This window comes from Nerophis lumbriciformis, unplaced genomic scaffold (assembly GCF_033978685.3).
Source record: "Nerophis lumbriciformis unplaced genomic scaffold, RoL_Nlum_v2.1 HiC_scaffold_56, whole genome shotgun sequence".
NCBI lineage: Eukaryota > Metazoa > Chordata > Actinopteri > Syngnathiformes > Syngnathidae > Nerophis > Nerophis lumbriciformis.
Genome location: NW_027316598.1, coordinates 112,501 through 120,000, shown reverse-complemented (window position 1 = coordinate 120,000; position 7,500 = coordinate 112,501).

The following is a 7,500-nucleotide window of genomic DNA, read 5'->3' as shown; positions in this document are numbered from 1 at the left end:
AGAGAAGGTAAAAACAGGTGCTTTTTAGCCTCTCTCGTTAAGGTACTTGGAAAAAATCCGAGACATGTTTGGTCTTCCCCACTGACAGTGCGCCTTTGCTGGGTAAGTTGTGGACGTGCCAGGCACCCCCGGGACACCGGTGGAACGCGGCCGGACTCGTGGTACTCCAACCCGGGCATAATTTTGGATATTTCCCGGTCCTTTTTTTCCCCACTTTCCCAACTTTTCTTCTGAATCACAGTGCGCCTTTGCTGGGTAAGTTGTGGACATGGCAGGCACCCCCGGGACACCGGTGGAACGCGGCCGGACTCGTGGTACTCCAACCCGGGCATAATATTGGATCAAATTCGGGACTTTTGCCCACTTTCCCAACTTTTCTTCCCAATCACAGTGCGCCTTTGCTGGGTGCGTTGTGGACATGCCAGGCACCCCCGGGACACCGGTGGAACGCGGCCGGACTCGTGGTACTCCAACCCGGGCATAATTTTGGCCCAAATTCGGGACTTTTGCCCACTTTCCCAACTTTTCTTCCCAATCACAGTGCGCCTTTGCTGGGTGCGTTGTGGACATTGTAGGCACCCCGAGACACTGGTGGAACGCGGCGGGACTTGTGGGACTCGAACCTGGGTGTGATTTTGGACCAAATTCGGGACTTTTGCCCACTTTCCCAACTTTTCTTCCCAATCACAGTGCGCCTTTGCTGGGTGCGTCGTGGACATTGTAGGCACCCCGGAACCCTGGTGGAACGCGGCGGGACTTGTGGGACTCGAACCTGGGTGTGATTTTGGACCAAATTCGGGACTTTTGCCCACTTTCCCAACTTTTCTTCCCAATCACAGTGCGCCTTTGCTGGGTGCGTTGTGGACATGCCAGGCACCCCCGGGACACCGGTGGAACGCGGCCGGACTCGTGGTACTCCAACCCGGGCATAATTTTGGACCAAATTCGGGACTTTTGCCCACTTTCCCAACTTTTCTTCCCAATCACAGTGCGCCTTTGCTGGGTGCGTTGTGGACATTGTAGGCACCCCGAGACACTGGTGGAACGCGGCGGGACTTGTGGGACTCGAACCTGGGTGTGATTTTGGACCAAATTCGGGACTTTTGCCCACTTTCCCAACTTTTCTTCCCAATCACAGTGCGCCTTTGCTGGGTGCGTCGTGGACATGTCAGGCACCCCGCAACCCTGGTGGAACGCGGCGGGACTTGTGGGACTCGAACCTGGGTGTGATTTTGGACCAAATTCGGGACTTTTGCCCACTTTCCCAACTTTTCTTCCCAATCACAGTGCGCCTTTGCTGGGTGCGTTGTGGACATTGTAGGCGCCCCGGAACCCTGGTGGAACGCGGCGGGACTTGTGGGACTCGAACCTGGGTGTGATTTTGGACCAAATTCGGGACTTTTGCCCACTTTCCCAACTTTTCTTCCCAATCACAGTGCGCCTTTGCTGGGTGAGTTGTGGACATTGTAGGCACCCCGGAACCCTGGTGGAACGCGGCGGGACTTGTGGGACTCGAACCTGGGTGTGATTTTGGACCAAATTCGGGACTTTTGCCCACTTTCCCAACTTTTCTTCCCAATCACAGTGCGCCTTTGCTGGGTGCGTTGTGGACATTGTAGGCACCCCGGAACCCTGGTGGAACGCGGCGGGACTTGTGGGACTCGAACCTGGGTGTGATTTTGGACCAAATTCGGGACTTTTGCCCACTTTCCCAACTTTTCTTCCCAATCACAGTGCGCCTTTGCTGGGTAAGTTGTGGACATTGTAGGCACCCCGAGACACTGGTGGAACGCGGCGGGACTTGTGGGACTCGAACCTGGGTGTGATTTTGGACCAAATTCGGGACTTTTGCCCACTTTCCCAACTTTTCTTCCCAATCACAGTGCGCCTTTGCTGGGTGCGTTGTGGACATTGTAGGCACCCCGGAACCCTGGTGGAACGCGGCGGGACTTGTGGGACTCGAACCTGGGTGTGATTTTGGACCAAATTCGGGACTTTTGCCCACTTTCCCAACTTTTCTTCCCAATCACAGTGCGCCTTTGCTGGGTGCGTCGTGGACATGTCAGGCACCCCGGAACACTGGTGGAACGCGGCGGGACTTGTGGGACTCGAACCTGGGTGTGATTTTGGACCAAATTCGGGACTTTTGCCCACTTTCCCAACTTTTCTTCCCAATCACAGTGCGCCTTTGCTGGGTGCGTTGTGGACATTGTAGGCACCCCGAGACACTGGTGGAACGCGGCGGGACTTGTGGGACTCGAACCTGGGTGTGATTTTGGACCAAATTCGGGACTTTTGCCCACTTTCCCTACTTTTCTTCCCAATCACAGTGCGCCTTTGCTGGGTGCGTCGTGGACATGTCAGGCACCCCGGAACACTGGTGGAACGCGGCGGGACTTGTGGGACTCGAACCTGGGTGTGATTTTGGACCAAATTCGGGACTTTTGCCCACTTTCCCAACTTTTCTTCCCAATCACAGTGCGCCTTTGCTGGGTGCGTTGTGGACATTGTAGGCACCCCGAGACACTGGTGGAACGCGGCGGGACTTGTGGGACTCGAACCTGGGTGTGATTTTGGACCAAATTCGGGACTTTTGCCCACTTTCCCTACTTTTCTTCCCAATCACAGTGCGCCTTTGCTGGGTAAGTTGTGGACATTGTAGGCACCCCGGAACCCTGGTGGAACGCGGCGGGACTTGTGGGACTCGAACCTGGGTGTGATTTTGGACCAAATTCGGGACTTTTGCCCACTTTCCCAACTTTTCTTCCCAATCACAGTGCGCCTTTGCTGGGTGCGTTGTGGACATTGTAGGCACCCCGAGACACTGGTGGAACGCGGCGGGACTTGTGGGACTCGAACCTGGGTGTGATTTTGGACCAAATTCGGGACTTTTGCCCACTTTCCCTACTTTTCTTCCCAATCACAGTGCGCCTTTGCTGGGTGAGTTGTGGACATTGTAGGCACCCCGGAACCCTGGTGGAACGCGGCGGGACTTGTGGGACTCGAACCTGGGTGTGATTTTGGACCAAATTCGGGACTTTTGCCCACTTTCCCAACTTTTCTTCCCAATCACAGTGCGCCTTTGCTGGGTGCGTTGTGGACATTGTAGGCACCCCGAGACACTGGTGGAACGCGGCGGGACTTGTGGGACTCGAACCTGGGTGTGATTTTGGACCAAATTCGGGACTTTTGCCCACTTTCCCTACTTTTCTTCCCAATCACAGTGCGCCTTTGCTGGGTAAGTTGTGGACATTGTAGGCACCCCGGAACCCTGGTGGAACGCGGCGGGACTTGTGGGACTCGAACCTGGGTGTGATTTTTGATCATTTCGTGGACTTTTGCTATGCATGCCTTCTCCCCGCTAGTTTGATGTGTGCTGCTGCAAAAGTTCCAAGAGGGCGTTTTTGCCCCCCTCCAAACTCCCTCTCTTTGTTTATAGTGCATATTTCCTGCTGGATCTACTCTCTATTTACTCCAAGGAAAAAAACTAGCCGGTCGCGGCAAATTTTTACAATCGGTCGCCAAACTACGGCACGAGGGCCGAACGCGGTACGCCGGCGTCCAAGATACGGCCCGGGGATTTTTTTGATTTTTTGGGCTTTTTTTGATTTTTTTGGACATGTTGGGCATCCCAGGACTCGGGTGCGACTGCAGGACGTGTGGGGCTCTAACCTGGGTGTGGTTTTTGGTCATTTTTCCGGACTTTTGCCCACTTTTCCAACTTTTCTTCCCCACTCACAGTGCGCCTTTGCTGGGTGCGTTTTGGGCATGCGGGGGGCACCTCGGACTCGGGTGGGACGCGGCGGGACTTGTGGCACTCGTACCTGGGTGTGATTTTTGATCATTTTGTGGACTTTTCCCCAGACACTCTCCACTTGTCTACCCCACTTCCCCTGTGACTTTGCTGGGGGGGCGTTTCCCCGCTGTCCTTTGTAGTGTAAGGGTTACTTTTCTTTTTTTTCTGTCTGAAAATAGGGCCCCAAAAGGCCTCACACTCCCCGGGAAGACCTGATGGACGCCTCGGCGTCACTGAAACAGGCCAATCTGTCTGAAAATATGGCCCACGAAAGGCCTCACATTCCCCGGGAAGACCTGATGGACGCCCCGGCGTCACCGAAATACGGCAAACTGTCTGAAAATAGGGGCTCCAAGGGTTCCCCACTCTTTCTGGCCCACAAAAGGCCTCTCATTCCCCGGGAACACCTGTAGGACTCCCCGGCGTCAAGGAAATACGCCAAACCGTCTGAAAATAGGGGCCCAAAAGAACTGGAAATGATGTGTTTAATTTGGGGGGTGATGTCTATAATTATGGGGGTGCATTGGAGGCGGGAGTCCACTGGAGGGCTCCACACCGTCTGAATATAGGGCCCCAAAAGGCCTGGAATTAATGTCTTTAATTTGGGGGGTGCATTTGCAGCGGGAGTCCACCGGAGGGCTCCATTTCCCCACTCTTTTGTTGACATATGGCCACAAAAGGCCTCACATTCCCCGGGAAGACCTGACGGACGCCCCGGCGTCACCGAAATACGGCAAACTGTCTGAAAATAGGGGCTCCAAGTGTTCCCCACTCTTTCTGGCCCACAAAAGGCCTCTCATTCCCCGGGAACACCTGTAGGACTCCCCGGCGTCAAGGAAATACGCCAAACCGTCTGAAAATAGGGGCCCAAAAGAACTGGAAATAATGTGTTTAATTTGGGGGGTGATGTCTATAATTATGGGGGTGCATTGGAGGCGGGAGTCCACTGGAGGGCTCCACACCGTCTGAATATAGGGCCCCAAAAGGCCTGGAATTAATGTATTTAATTTGGGGGGTGCATTTGCAGCGGGAGTCCACCGGAGGGCTCCATTTCCCCACTCTTTTGTTGACATATGGCCACAAAAGGCCTCTCATTCCCCGGGAAGACCTGATGGACGCCCCGGCGTCACCGAAATAAGCCAAACTGTCTGAAAATAGGGGCTCCAAGGGTTCCCCACTCTTTCTGGCCCACAAAAGGCCTCTCATTCCCCGGGAACACCTGTAGGACTCCCCGGCGTCAAGGAAATACGCCAAACCGGCTGAAAATAGGGCCCCAAAAGAACTGGAAATAATGTCTTTAATTTGGGGGGTGATGTCTATAATTATGGGGGTGCATTGGAGGCGGGAGTCCACTGGAGGGCTCCACAACGTCTGAAAATAGGGCCCCAAAAGAACTGGAAATAATGTGTTTAATTCAGGGTGCATTTGCAGCGAGTGTCCACCAGAGGGCTCCAATTCCCCAGCTATAGTCCTGGTACTCTAAAATGATGGCACTTAGTCAAATTTCCGCCTTTTTTTGATGACTTCCAACTAGGAGAGGGACTAATTTTGAGTTCCGGACCCGGGTGGAGAACCATAGCACGTCGGCCTTCTTAAAGGGACATCCTCCTAGGCACTTAGTCAAATTTCCGCCTTTTTTTTGGACTTCCAGCGAGGAGAGGGACTAATTTTGCTTTCCGCACCCGGGTGGAGAACCATAGCAGGTCAGCCTTCTTAAAGGGACATCCTCCTAGGCACTTAGTCAAATTTCCGCCTTTTTTTTGGACTTCCAGCGAGGGGAGGGACAATTTTGCGTTCCTGACCCAGGTGGAGGACCATAGCACGTCGGCCTTCTTAAAGGGACATCCTCCTAGGCACTTAGTCAAATTTACACCTTTTTTTTGGACTTCCAGCGAGGAGAGGGACAATTTTGCGTTCCTGACCCAGGTGGAGGACCATAGCACGTCGGCCTTCTTAAAGGGACATCCTCCTAGGCACTTAGTCAAATTTACACCTTTTTTTTGGACTTCCAGCGAGGAGAGGGACAATTTTGCGTTCCTGACCCAGGTGGAGGACCATAGCACGTCGGCCTTCTTAAAGGGACATCCTCCTAGGCACTTAGTCAAATTTACACCTTTTTTTTGGACTTCCAGCGAGGAGAGGGACTAATTTTGCTTTCCGCACCCGGGTGGAGAACCATAGCAGGTCAGCCTTCTTAAAGGGACATCCTCCTAGGCACTTAGTCAAATTCACGCCTTTTTTTTGGACTTCCAGCGAGGGGAGGGACAATTTTGCGTTCCTGACCCAGGTGGAGGACCATAGCAGGTCGGCCTTCTTAAAGGGACATCCTCCTAGACACTTAGTCAAATTCACGCCTTTTTTTTGGACTTCCAGCGAGGAGAGGGACAATTTTGCTTTCCTGACCCAGGTGGAGAACCATAGCACGTCGGCCTTCTTAAAGGGACATCCTCCTAGGCACTTAGTCAAATTCACGCCTTTTTTTTGGACTTCCAGCGAGGAGAGGGACAATTTTGCTTTCCTGACCCAGGTGGAGAACCATAGCACGTCGGCCTTCTTAAAGGGAAATGCTCCTAGGCACTTAGTCAAATTCACGCCTTTTTTTTGGACTTCCAGCGAGGAGAGGGACAATTTTGCTTTCCTGACCCAGGTGGAGAACCATAGCACGTCGGCCTTCTTAAAGGGAAATGCTCCTAGGCACTTAGTCAAATTCACGCCTTTTTTTTGGACTTCCAGCGAGGAGAGGGACAATTTTGCTTTCCTGACCCAGGTGGAGAACCATAGCACGTCGGCCTTCTTAAAGGGAAATGCTCCTAGACACTTAGTCAAATTTCCGCCTTTTTTTTGGACTTCCAGCGAGGAGAGGGACAATTTTGCTTTCCTGACCCAGGTGGAGAACCATAGCACGTCGGCCTTCTTAAAGGGAAATGCTCCTAGGCACTTAGTCAAATTCACGCCTTTTTTTTGGACTTCCAGCGAGGAGAGGGACAATTTTGCTTTCCTGACCCAGGTGGAGAACCATAGCACGTCGGCCTTCTTAAAGGGAAATGCTCCTAGGCACTTAGTCAAATTCACGCCTTTTTTTTGGACTTCCAGCGAGGAGAGGGACTAATTTGGCGTTCCGTACCCAGGTAGAGAACCAAGGCACGTCGGCCTTCTTAAGGGGACATCCTCCTAGGCACTTAGTCAAATTTCCGCCTTTTTTTTGGACTTCCAGCGAGGAGAGGGACTAATTTGGCGTTCCAGACCCAGGTGGAGAACCATAGCACGTCGGCCTTCTTAAAGGGAAATGCTCCTAGACACTTAGTCAAATTTACCAAACTTTTCTATAGAGCCCTGGTACTCTAAAATGATGACACATAGACAAAAAACCAAACTTTTCTATAGAGGCCTGGTACTCTAAAATAATGACACTTAGTCAAATTTCCGCCTTTTTTTGACTACTTCCAGCTAGGAGAGGGACTAATTTGGCGTTCCAGACCCAGGTGGAGAACCATAGCACGTCGGCCTTCTTAAAGGGAAATGCTCCTAGGCACTTAGTCAAATTCACGCCTTTTTTTTGGACTTCCAGCGAGGAGAGGGACAATTTTGCTTTCCTGACCCAGGTGGAGAACCATAGCACGTCGGCCTTCTTAAAGGGAAATGCTCCTAGGCACTTAGTCAAATTCACGCCTTTTTTTTGGACTTCCAGCGAGGAGAGGGACAAT